The following is a 13,611-nucleotide window of genomic DNA, read 5'->3' on the forward strand; positions in this document are numbered from 1 at the left end:
ATTTTTATGTATCTGTTGCGTAACATTTATAGCTTTTCATATCTATTTGTATGCTTGATTTTAACTTATTTTTCTTATGCGCATAACATTTTTACGTCATCTTTTTGCCACTCACCTCTTTGCATTCATTCATTCATTGCACTCTCACATACAACGAACCAATAAAAAATGTTACGTATACGCCGTGTGGTAATGAAACTCACAAAACGACCCGCAACTAAAGTTCACAAACCGGATGATGTTACGCGATAAAAACTTTATACAATGCATTCTCGTGTTATTTGAAAACTTTCATACGTTCCCCTTGGCTCCACGCTTGCTCTCACATTTCGCACATTCGCACATAATTTTTCTTACCTTGCTTTAATCTTGCACTCCCGTGCTGTTTTAATTTTTAGTATTTTTCTTATTTTCTTGCCTGTAACTTTCGGTTTCTCTACACTTGCACACTCCCATTTAAGTTTTTACTTTTTCAATTTATTCACGCATTTCTACTCTCTTTCACAGATGCAGTTACATACTTAAATACGAATATGTCTAGCGTTGCTTCGTTGCCACTGCGAAATGGCAAAATTAAATTGAAAATATATTTTTTTGCAATTTTTCTTTTTTTTTTTCTTTTCTACCTTTGAGCTATGCATCGATTATATTTTTTCCCCCCATTTGCTGTTTATATTCACCCATGAGCTCAGTTTACTTTTCTGTGCCTTTTAATTGACTGCTGCATTAAAACTGCTCAATTGAATCGTTTACTTTTAATTCAACAGAACCTGAATGATCGGTTAACGCGGCACTGGCATTAAACTTTTTTAAAGGTTATATGCAAAAATTGACCATATTAAAGAAGAATCTGCAAATAAAGGAGTTAAAAGTGCATATAAGTTCTGGCAGCTTAATATATGCCGTAAAGTTTTATGAGGAAAAATTGATTCAGAGTAATAATGTTAATATAACGGAACATGCATTAAGAAGGGACGGAAAATAATAATAATTTTTTTTTTCGGAGTCGAAAAAGCTCTGGTCAAAAAATTTTCCTAGGTGAAAATGTTTGAGTTCCCAGTTGTCCCTATAGCACTATCATGTCGAATCATGCATCCTTTTTATTTATCGAACTTCTTCCATAAAAGTACACATAAAAAAGTAAAATTTGTATTTATATTTTTTTAGTCCGATAGAACTAATTAAACTCGGACTTTTAAAAATAAAAGTCCGGAAATAAAAGTTAAATCCGGACTTTTATTTTTTAAGGCCATAATGAAAGTCCGGCTTGATAACAAAGAAACAGTTTATCCGAATTAAAAAAATTGTTTGTTTCGGATAAGCCGTTTCTTTATTATCAAGCGGGACTTTTATTTTGGCCTTAAAAAATAATAGTCCGGATTTAACTTTTATTTCCGGACTTTTATTTTTAAAAGTCCGAGTTTAACTAGTTCTATAGGAATCAAAAAATAAAAATCCGAAATAATTTTTATCTGGATCCAAATATATTAAAAGTCCAAAATTAATAGTTTTGTAACGACTTATATTATAAAAGGAATAACAGTTTCGGCCCCTGGAATTAAGAAGAAATAAATGCATGTATTTTTTGGGAGCCAAGAAATTTTATTTTGCCACTCATTTAAAAATAAGTTATATTGCAAAGCTTATATTACAAATACTTACTAAATGGCTAAACCACTCCAAACTAGTACCAAATCGTAATCATGTTGGTATGGCGGCCGCAGTAGTAGGGTGCTTACGATGACGTGGCAAACCATTTGGGTGTATTTCAACCAAGAAAAGCTGAGCCCGTATCGTGTGATACGATCACGGATGAAAAAACTATTTCACTCAAATAATAGATATGAAAATTGTAATAAAATATGGATCTAATGAGTACGTATGGTCACTAGTAAATATATGTCAATCAAAGGGTTCACCCAGGGCCGGATTAACATGTATGCAGAATAGGCAGTTGCCCGAAAAATGAAAAAGGCTTCTAAAATTTTCTTACAAACATAAAGTTCTAGAGAGTGGAAGAAAAATATAATCAGAACTGAAAGTAAATTTTAGTCAAATAAATAAAACTTAATTGACCGCATTCAAAAGGTGATGACCGACAAACTAGACAAGGTTCCTAAAAAGAACATTTCCGACTCATATGGAAAATTGTATGAGCGTGCAAAGAAGTGTATCGAAGTGAAAGGAGAGTATATTGAATAATAAAAAAGGTTTATAACTTTTCTTCAGTTGGAAGGTAATACTGTTGTAAGTCTAGCGGATCAAACTTTAAAGTTTCTTACTGAGGACTGTGGTTTAGACATCCAAAATTGTAGAGAACAATAATATGACACTCACTAAACATGTCCGGAAAGTATAAAGGGGTGCAAGCAAGAATATTGAGTTTGAATAAGAATGCGATGTATGTTCCCTGTTTCGCGCATTACCTTAATTTGGTTGGAGAGCATGCTGTGAAGTCACGTTTTTATGCAGTAGATTTTTTCGCCATTATGCAGATATAATCGGGCCTGTTGTGGATTTCGATTCCAACCAATTTATTCAAATGGATCGAATGGAATTGAAATGGATTGGTGTTCGGAATATCGATTCCGACCAGACTTGGTCGATTTGAAAAGTTTTGCCTCTGAGCAATCGAACTCGAAAGTAATTAGCCTATTAAGCACAGATAATTATATTATTTTTCCTACATATAAGTTTTATTAAGTTATTCATTTTATTTGGAAGATTTATAACAACTCTTTGCTGGACTATTTGTTTATTAATATAACAAATCTTAATTTGAAAATTTCTATCAAAAATTTTCCAAGCTAAATAAAGCGATTCTGGTCGAAAGGTAACCGACGTGTTCTCAATTTCGATCGAACAATTTTTGCGATTTTTATGCACAATTGCACGACTTCTTTTACTCTGCATTTCCGAAAATCATTGGTGCTGGCATTTTGCTCAAATTTTTGCACAATTCTAATTTAACTAAAACCAAAATAAATAAAAACAGCTGTTTCGCTTGATTATCAACTAGAAATGAAAACGATTCGAAATCGAGTTCGAATCGACTCAATCAGAATTGAGAACACCAAAAAAAAGAGAGTCGGAGTCAGCCTCCTTTTACTCTTCAAAACGAGTCGGAATTCAGAACAGGCCTGTATATAATTTTTTCCGCATCCACCTATCGTTGGGGCGTACTAAAAAATAAACAATTAGAAAACTTGGAAGATATTGTCAACTACACGCTGGGAATCACATTGGAATGCGACGAATGAAGTTTACGATTCATTTGATATCATATAATATAATGATACTCGTTATGAGGCGACGTGTATCGCGAATACAAAAATTCGAATTTGGTTTCATGTTGATTTTAAGGAACTCGGTTTTGACTGCTATGCGTTCAGTGAGTAAGTCATTGCAAAGTGAAAAGGCAGATTTGCAAACGTGTGGCTTTTTTACGGATTGGTAGAAGAAAGTTTAGCTTCAATCCGTGAAAAGTTCAATGGTTTTGAAAAAAAACAAAACAATTATTGCCTGGTGTAGGTTATACAGAAATCGTACTGGTCGTAGAAAAAACCAACCCAATGACGGAAATGCTCCAGAAGTCCAGAAGTAGAATTTTCGCCTCGCGATGAATTTAGCACAAAAGGTTTCCTTGAAATCATCGACAATCTTCACAGTGAAATCAAACGACGTGCGAAAGTGTATATGGAAGTTTCAGAGAGATTTGCATTTCTCATCAACTTTTGTCTAATTGATTGAGACCTCCACGAGGCTATAAATAGCTTAGTTCGTTTTTGTTCTAGAGATTGGGAAGAATTTTTCATTGAAATGAAATAATTCCAAAGTTACGTGAACTCCAGATACACTGATGCACAAAAACCACATAGCCATTTGTATAAGATTCTAATGGAAGATCAATTAGCCGATGTATTTCCTAGCACAGAAATAGCTCTTCGGATTTTTTTTTTAACATTAATGATCACAAATTGTTCTGCCAGCCGATCCTTCTCGCAATTAAAAATAATCAAAGCTGTGTTGAAAGAGCTACAACGCGACAGGAGCGACTCGAAATGTTAGATATAATTTACATTGAGTCAGATTTATTGAAAAAAATCGATATTGATGATATAATTGATAAATTAGCCGAAAATAAATGTAGAAAACGACATGTTTAAAACGTAGATAGTAATTTTATTGATATTATTACATTGTGACAATAAAATGTTTATGGAAGGTATAAGTTTGTATTTTTTAATCGAAAAAAGAAGGGAAAGGACGTGAAAAAAGGGCCACCAAATTGATGGTTGCCTAGGGCCCCGTTCAGTGTTAATGCGGCCCTTGGTTCACCATTTCTGAGCTACTATGTTTTAAAAAATTGATTACGCGAAACGAGCCCTGCTCATCAAAGTTTACATGCAGTTCGAAGTCGGCAATTTTTGATGTATTTATCGAAAAGATACCGATTTGCTTCGAAGAATTGTCGATTTATCATCGAGGAGTTACCGATGATTAGAGCTTACGCTTTTTTCTTGCACACATTTGAGAATTTCGAAGCCCGAGAAATCGAGACCTCGACTACTCGCGAGATTCTCGTTTTTCGCAATACTTGTAAATCTCGCGAGGTTCTGGACAGTCATCGCCTTTTATTTGTGTTTTGTGAAAGTTTTCGCTTGTGCTATAGAAGAAACCGTAAGTTCTATATAAAGCTGTCAGTGCAGCGAGAAGCCGAGACAGGCGTCAAACTTTTTCTCGAATTAGCTCGAGAACTCCTAAGCTTTTATCCGCATGCTATCAAAGTTTGCGTAGGGTATTTTTCAATATATACGGGTTAAAATCGGTAAGTTATAGTTTTTTAACGAAAAGTTATCAATATTCTATCAGAAAGCTATATTTTTGTTATAGACAAATTATCGATTATTTATTGAAAAATTATCGATATGTTGTCAAAAAGTTATCGAATTTTAATCGATATGTTATCAGAAAGTTATTTCTTAACTCTCGAATTAATCAACAATCAAATCAAAATCAACAAACAAGGTGTTTACAAACAGTTAATATACAAAATTTTATTATTGAAAAGATATCAAAAAGATATCGATTATTTATCTGTAAGTTATTGATATGTCATCAAACAGTTATCCTTTCGTTAGAGGTGTATTCCCATTCTATTATTGGCGTATTATGGCTTTGGTATCACAAAATTTAAAATTTTTTATTGAAAAGTTATCGATTTTTATCAAAAAGTTTAAGAATTGTTATATCGATTTGTTTTCGGTTTGCTATTAATTTGTTATCGGCGTACAACAGATTTGTTATCGGGACTCATCGGTTTGTTATGAAACAGATGTCGATAAAATTTCAATACAAAATCGATAATGCACTCTGGAACCCGTTAATAACGCGTCTATTAGAAGTAGTAAGAGGCCGATAACTCCGCTATAAAAAACCAATGAGAAACACATAAATCAAAGATAATTTATCTTCGCTTATATGCCGACAATAAAACAATATCTTGTTGGTATCGATTGTTACCGTTGGGAAGACGACGAAGCTCTACTCAATTATGTCGAATTTTTTTTTTAAATTACCTCGGTTGTGGTTTAACTTCAACCCTAGGCGAGCCCTAGCCCTTTACAGCATTTTATCTTTGAACTTGAGCCAAATCGAATCTAATAGGAAACTATTTCTATCGGAATCCGCCAACACAAGCAGAGGAAGAGGGCGGCTTCCACTCCGCTGGAAGGACCAAGTGGAAAACGATTTAAATTCCCTTGTGTGACCAGCTCACCCAGGGAAGAAGCGGCTCTAGCGCCTTGTTGGACAAATATTATTGTTTAAACGGTTAAGGCCAATTAAATATGTAAAATGCTTTTACGCTTACCTATTAAAAAGAATTTTGTGAACTCCTAAGTATATAGATAAGGAAACATCATACATAATTTACGAAACTTATCGAGGTTCCTACAAAAAAGCTATCCCAGGGAAAGAGTGCTCCTCTAAGGCAAATTTCTGTAGCGAAACTAAATTTACATTGGCTTCCCCCCACTTGAGGATACTGCGCGAATGTGTTTTTTGGGTGTTTGCAAAATCACGTCCGAGGGCGACCTCGCTTAGAAAAATTTCTTACTTATGACAAAATTTTTTTCTAAATTTTCAATGGTGGTTTACTCGGTGCTTGAACCCAGGATCTTCGGTATGGTAGGCAGAGCACGCTACCACCACACCACGGCGACCGCTTATGTTCTTCCCGAAAATGATTCGATAGGTACACCTATAGCCTCTTTTAAATTCTGTCCAAGGCACTACACCTACGCTGGTAAAATATGCTCTGTTTGGAGCTTCCTATAACATGCAAATCATCAAAGTTGTCTGGCATTCTTATGATAAGTGACATACAAACACACGTTTGACCATAAATAAGTCAGAGCTATTGTCTCTTATAAGGGTTCTCCCTGCTCCCTGACATGTACTCACGCCACTAGAAAGAGCATCGAATCTTACGATTACTTCCGCAGCTGCAAATATATTGAGCAGCAGGAAAGTATGCGGCAGCTGCTATACCACTTTCCGGTACTAATTAGTAAGGTTGAGATTTCTCGGTCAACCGTGATCTTACGACCTAGTCCCAGCTCTCGACCTAGTCCGTATACCATAAGCCTACCATGAATGTGGCTTTAAAGTTAACTTCGAAGTATATGAATGGTAAAAGAATGAAAATCTACACTGATGGTTTCAGTATAACTCTATATTCTGTCGATGGTGGACATATTTCACCACAAAATTAAGACGGAGTTAATAAAAAATCTTTTTGCTTTAGAAGTAATAAGCTCTTTTATGAAGAGCTACATTCCAGCCTTTCGAATACGGAATAGCTAAAGTCCTGCATCGAATTTTACGACCCCTGTCAATAGCCGGCCTTGTAGAGATCTAGACTAAGCTTTTATTTAATTTGAGACTATGATTAAGCAGGGTTGACCTTACATCAGCATTCGAAGATCTTTACTTCTCTCTATTTTATTTTCCTATATTGGATAATAAACGTATAACAATATCCACAAGGCCATCTCCCATGTAAACTTGAATAACATACTTTAATCAATTTAGTGAAACTCCGCTTATTTTACACCTTCTCCAAACGTTCGAATCGCTAAATTGTGGAATAAATAACTCCAATATTCAGTAATGCAAAGTGGGCTTTATTAAATTACTTTGGGAGTAGTAAAATTATACTTCACTTCGCAACTGATAGCGTGTTTAAATCAAACTGATTACTCAGCTTGTGCTGCTTTTATACCCTCTGTTACCTTGTTCGCATATTTCTCCAAATGTCCAGACGTTTCTCATTCTAGAATCTACTACTTGGTTACCAGCTACATATATGCATGTGTATTTGTAGTTTATACCCTCTCGCAAAGCCATATGCATGTGTATATGTGAGTACTACCTCTGCTGATGATTACATGAGTCTTCGTTGCCTTGTATGTACATATGTGTGTAAATGATGATTAATATGTTTACGTACCAAGAGTGGCAGCTTGCTTTATTGTTGTTGTGCCTTTATTTAGTAACCGCTTAGTGGTGTGAGTATCACTTAGTGATACTAATATTCGTTATAATACTCTTAGGATTTTGGTAGCACATATATTGAGAAAAAGCTGGATAAACTCATATATATTATCATACATATTATCCTCTCGAATGCAGTTATCTCAAGCGCGTTTTCTTGCCTTAACCAAACTCATAGCTTTTTTTAAAGCGTTTTTTCATTTATTAGTTTTTCTCTGCAATGTTAGCAAAATTAAAAAAAATATTCAACCATCGAAATTGCCAATATCCTAAATGCAATCGCCTCTTCATCGCCTTTATACAGCTTACCTAAACAAAACACAAACCAAAACTCTATAGCGATACTTTTATTAATTTAATATAATTAAAATACCACCTTAACAAACGTCAGCAGGCGTTATGGGCAACCACAAAACCACACTCTCTAGAGATTTCTAAAAATCAAAATTCAAATGATATTAACCTCTTCACACTTTGCTTTCAACAAAATACAAAATAAATGAACAACAGATTTTTATTAGAAACTGCACAGGGGGCAAGCGTTAAAAGACGTGCTATGATTGTTGAATTTAATACAAAAGCAACACAGCAGGTAGTTAAAGGGAGTTATAAAGGTGACATAAAAGGTGAAATGAACAGCAATGACTTATCAAGGATGACAAATAGTGGAGGGAGAAAGTAGCCAGCCACGTAGTGAACAAACACAAAACAGCAGTGTTGCCAACCTTGTAACTTCTAAAACTACCAAAACATTTGTTATCGAGGGAAAAAAACTTGAGTTTTATGAAATCATTATCCACTGATAAATACTTTTTGCACAAATCATATACAACATAGCTTCAGACTATCTGAAAAGGGTTGCCAGTTGTTGTAATAATGTTTGAAGCCTTAATAAGATTGACAAAGTATTAAAATAAAGATGAAGCATGTGTATTTGCTCAAGCATTTTACTAAGCTTTCAGAGTGTAGGGTATCTACAAGTAACCGACTCTTTCGGCATCAGCTTGCAGGTTTGTCAGCTCTGTCCTGGCTCCAAGGGTTGGACGTAAGAACTAGGTTCTATCAGAAGAAAATCGAGTCCCTTAATCAAACAATATTAAGCTGAATAAATGGCATTGTTCTACGCAATGGGCTCATAACAGGGTATCAGCAAGGTTCTTGCACCTACTCTCTCAAAGAAGTTTTCAACCTAACAATAAAGCCGAGCAGTGTAAGCATCCTACCCATTCACTCCATATGTCAACTAAAGATATTAGACCATCCGAAACTTAAGACATCCAACAAGCGGGAACTATGTTCCTTATTGTTTTGGATTTAGTTTCACGTTTCTCAAGTCAGATAGATTGATGAATCTGCACAACTGTCGAGATTTAAAAGGATGGGGCTCATTAATGGAAGTACGTAATCTCATATGAAACATTTCACGTCATGTGCAAGTGCCAAATTAGTCCAAGCACTTAAGATCCATTCGATTTATTATTAACAGCGAATTATTACTGTCGAGCTATCGATTTTTTAAAGATAACCTTCTTTGAAAAAATCCAAAGCACACAATAACAAATTAGCAGGACTTCGATAACAAATCGATAAATTTTCGATAACATTGCTATAACATTTCGGTAAATGTACGATAACATATCGATACGTTTTTAATAATTTATGGATGATTTTTCGATAAATAATCGACAATTTTTGGATACAAAGTCGATTAATTTCTCTAACATATCGATAACTTTCTGGTAATAAATCAATAGCTTTTCGATAAATATTTAGTAACATATCGACAACCTTTCGATAAAAAATCAATAATTTTTCTATAACAAGCCGATAACTCGTCGATAAAAATCAGTCACTCATAGATAACCTCTGTTATCAATAGTAAATTTATAACATTTTGATAACAAATCGATAACTAGTTTATAACTAGTCGATACTACACCTTTAACAAACCGTTAATTTATCAATAAAAAAATCGTAACCATTTCGATAACAACTCATATCAACTCTATACCGTACATTGTTCCCACAGAACTGGCGCTTATTCACAAACTACAATTAAAAGAGCTGTTCCATGGGAGTGATCCTCATGAAGGAATCTTTCCTCCTCTGCTTTTATCATAGTGGATACGCTCTTTAAAGGTTGCCCTTGCGACTGTATGACCTTTTCTCTACAGCTCTGGCTTAGACTAGTAGAGCCATCAAGAGTGGATGTCATACATAACTACACATGCTAGTTTACTGAGTGGAATTTTCGACGTGGGTCGCCCTTAAATTAAGAGAAAACGCAGCACCAGATTCATTTTGCTGTATTGTTTCATCACTCTCTCAGGCAAGTAAATAAGCGGATAGTCACCTTTATGTCCAGAAGGCCGCTGTGCTCAGCTTAGTCTTCGGTCGTAGATTGGTCCATACGCGTAAGCGAAAGCATGAGCATGTGATGCTGACGAATATATTTTAACAAATTTTATCTGATTTTATATAATTGACAGCATCGGTCTACAGAAATGCAGATAATTCTGTATAAGCCCTGTTTTTCTACCTCATTTTTTTTTTTTTATTTAAGCGGTGGTTATGCTTTTTTTTGCAGAATCTTTCTGAGTCTTGACGAGCAAAATAATGGCCAAGACTCGGTCCTACCTTTTCTTATTGTTTGTTTGTACTACTTATAAGAAATCGAATCTGAAATTATGGCAATTGTACTTCCTCTATTCTTCAAAAAGTGCCAGATTCAATGCGAACGCACGAATTTGGCAACATTGCTACAAAGCGAACCCTTCGTGGCAATAGCAAAAAGCAAAAAGAAACAGCAATAATTCACTGACCAGCCAAACTGAAATTACATACTAGGATCTAGTCAATATGGCACCAACCAGCTATCGATACAAACATTCAAACACACTCAAACACAATTTTCTAATGAATATGGTAACTTGAAAATTACTACAGCTGTATTTGTGTGTGTGCTACCCTAGCAGGTCTAGCTATTTTATATTGCTTTTCGTTGCCTTTGAAATGAACAAACTTTTGTTGTTGTTGTTGCAGCTGTCAATAAGCAGTAGCGGCTAATAGTTTTTGATGCTTCTGCTGCTGCTATTGCTCTTGTATTCCATTGTTTATTGTTGTTCTTGCATTTATTGCTGACACCACCGCTGATGGACTTGCAATGAAAATTCACAAAATTCAAAACGTTTTTGAATATGCAACAAGCTGACAATAGATAAGAGTTGCCCATAACAATAACAAACAACAAATTAACAACACACACACATACACTCCTATAACACACAACACGATGATAGCGTCGACCACTAGAGGTGTTAATAAAGAAAAAGCTTTGTATTTGTGCGTATGTGTGTGGTTGTTTGCTTTAGATATTCAAGTCATTGAAATTTTCTGGTTAACATCTGCTAAATAAAGGAATAATAACAGAAACAGGTGTTTTACTTATTAGCATATAAATGAAATTTTTGAATACTTTGCTGCCAATGTTGGTAGTTGCGCATATACACACACTCAAACCCCTATAAATGCCATGCATACACCTTCATAAATTTCACACTCACTCACACTTCGTCGAAGGCAAATTTTGAAAGTATCAAAAGAAAGGTGTCCGTGGCAAAGTCATCAACTATTTTATGGATGTCCTCATCGACCGCCGGAGATAAAAGAAAAACAAAGCATTCAACTATACAATACAGTCGGGCCTCGATTATCCGTAATGGTCGGGACCAGAAGCATTACGGATAATCGATTTTCACGATTATTGGAATAACAATTTTGATTATAGTTTTTTAATATTTTTATTATTTAACAAGTGAACATTGGTGTACATACATATTTACATTAAAAAAATTAATTCAAGAAAATTATGTACATTTTTATATTAAATACAATGTACATATGTATACATGAAATTTTCTACTGACAACATGAGGCAAAAAAAATGATTTCAAGCAAAAATAGAATACAATTTCTTAAAAAAAGTCGTGTAATGTTGTTTGTCTAATATTTTTCAATTTATAATTTTCTTTTATAACTTTTTCTTTTTATCCTGCTCTGAATTCCGGGACAACCAGGGCTATCCAGGAAATTCAGCAATGTGCTTGATGCCTTTATCGCTTCTTTTAAAGTGGTTTCTGAAACAATTACATCGTCTTCATCAGTGTCTTCCAATACATTGTATCACTCAGGTTCATCTGAGTTACTGTTTGCCATGCTTATAATTTCTTCATCTGACAAAACAGCAAATTGAGAGGCATTTTCATCACATTTCTGCCATGTCTCTATACCCTCTGTGGTAAATTCATCCGTAATATTGATCATTTGTGCCACATTCACGTGCGTATTCGATATGTCCATACTTATAACAAAAAATCAATGAATTTTTGCATGAAAATATTTTATATAATTATAAAAATATGCCTACGCACCTTCATTATGTGGGCATAACAAATTATTTCAAGCATTTTTCAAAACTTCAGAAGTAACAGCGTCCCAAGGATTTTCAATGGACCACAGGGCTTTCTTTATATTAAATCATTTCTTAAAATCTTCTCTATTATTTGACGAGACTAGTTGGATCAAGGACGTACAATTCGGTGGCAAATATTTTACAATAACGTTTTTAGCCTTAAAATCATGAACGTGTGGATGTGCCGGGCAGTTGTCCAATAACAGAAGGATTTTGCTATCATCCGTAAGACCGATTTTCTTAAGATACTCTTTTACCTCTGGCACAAAGTTTTTAGTAAACCATTCTAAAAATATTGTTTGCGTTACCCATGCTTTTGAATTGGCCTTATAAATTACGGTAAGGTCGTATACATTTTATAGGGCTCTTGGACGAGCACTTTTACCAACAACTAAAGCTTTGCACTTGTGTGTACCAGCAGCATTAGCGCAAACTGAAGTGTTTAGTCTTTCTTTTGACACCTTATGTACATCTATGAATATTTCATTATGACAAATCAAACTTCTCTTGGGCAAACACTTCCAAAAAAGGCCTGTCTCGTCCGCATTATAAATTTGCTCACTGGTAAGATTTTCCGTTCACATCAATTCATTTAATTGTTCTACAAACATTGTGGCACTTAAATAGTCTGCTGAAGATTGTTCTCCTTCAGCATGAAGTCTTTTTATTCAATGTCTATTCTTAAAATTTTGCAACCACCCGTTGGAGTATTCACACTCTGAATCAATGTTTAGTTTTGTGTGGTATATTTTAGCCTTTTCTCTTATTATCAGTCCTGTAATTGGAGTGCCTTTAAAATGCTCTTATACCAAATCAACTTTTGGTTCTTCAGTTGTCTTTAAAGTTTTTCGGTTACGAAATCCAACCACCGAATCACTCTCTGCATAACTTTAAAAGATTGTCTTTGCTTTTTAAAATGTCATAAACGGTCTGCATCCCAACTTCGTATTTTTGGGCCATCATTTTAACACTCACATTATTTTTCAAATGCTCGTTAATTATTTCTACTTTATCTTTAATATTTAAAACGTTTATTTTTCTTTTTACCACTGGTAAAGGTGCCATACTAAATATATTTAGATCTAACCACACGCACTTCTCAAATTTCAAAACTAAACTACAATAATAACTTGTAAATGCTTCTGGCTCATCGTCAAACAAGGGAATTCTCCGTTTTCATGTTTACTATACATACATATGTACATATTCACCTACAGTGATGAGCTATTAACACAAACACAATTTTCGCTGCCATCACGGATAATACAGGTAATCACGGTTAATCGAAGCAAACAATTTGAAAACACTGCAGAGAAAAAACAATATACTGATCTTTGGCAATCACGGATAATCGAGGCCCGACTGTATACAGTTCTGTTAATGAGGAAGAATAGTTCGAAAATGTTGATAAATACCTGTGGCATTATAGTCGAGTAGTAGGAGCTCGTTTCTGACTTACTACGTCCCTCCCCTGCAGATATTGTAAGGTTTCACCTGCCCGAAGCTACTACTGTTGCGATGAGAAATGTCGAGCTGCCTCGCAGAAGAAGAACGCCATATCAAGGTCTTCGTTGCGTATGCAC

The sequence above is a fragment of the Eurosta solidaginis genome, chromosome 4 (assembly GCF_040869045.1).
Source record: "Eurosta solidaginis isolate ZX-2024a chromosome 4, ASM4086904v1, whole genome shotgun sequence".
Lineage (NCBI taxonomy): Eukaryota > Metazoa > Arthropoda > Insecta > Diptera > Tephritidae > Eurosta > Eurosta solidaginis.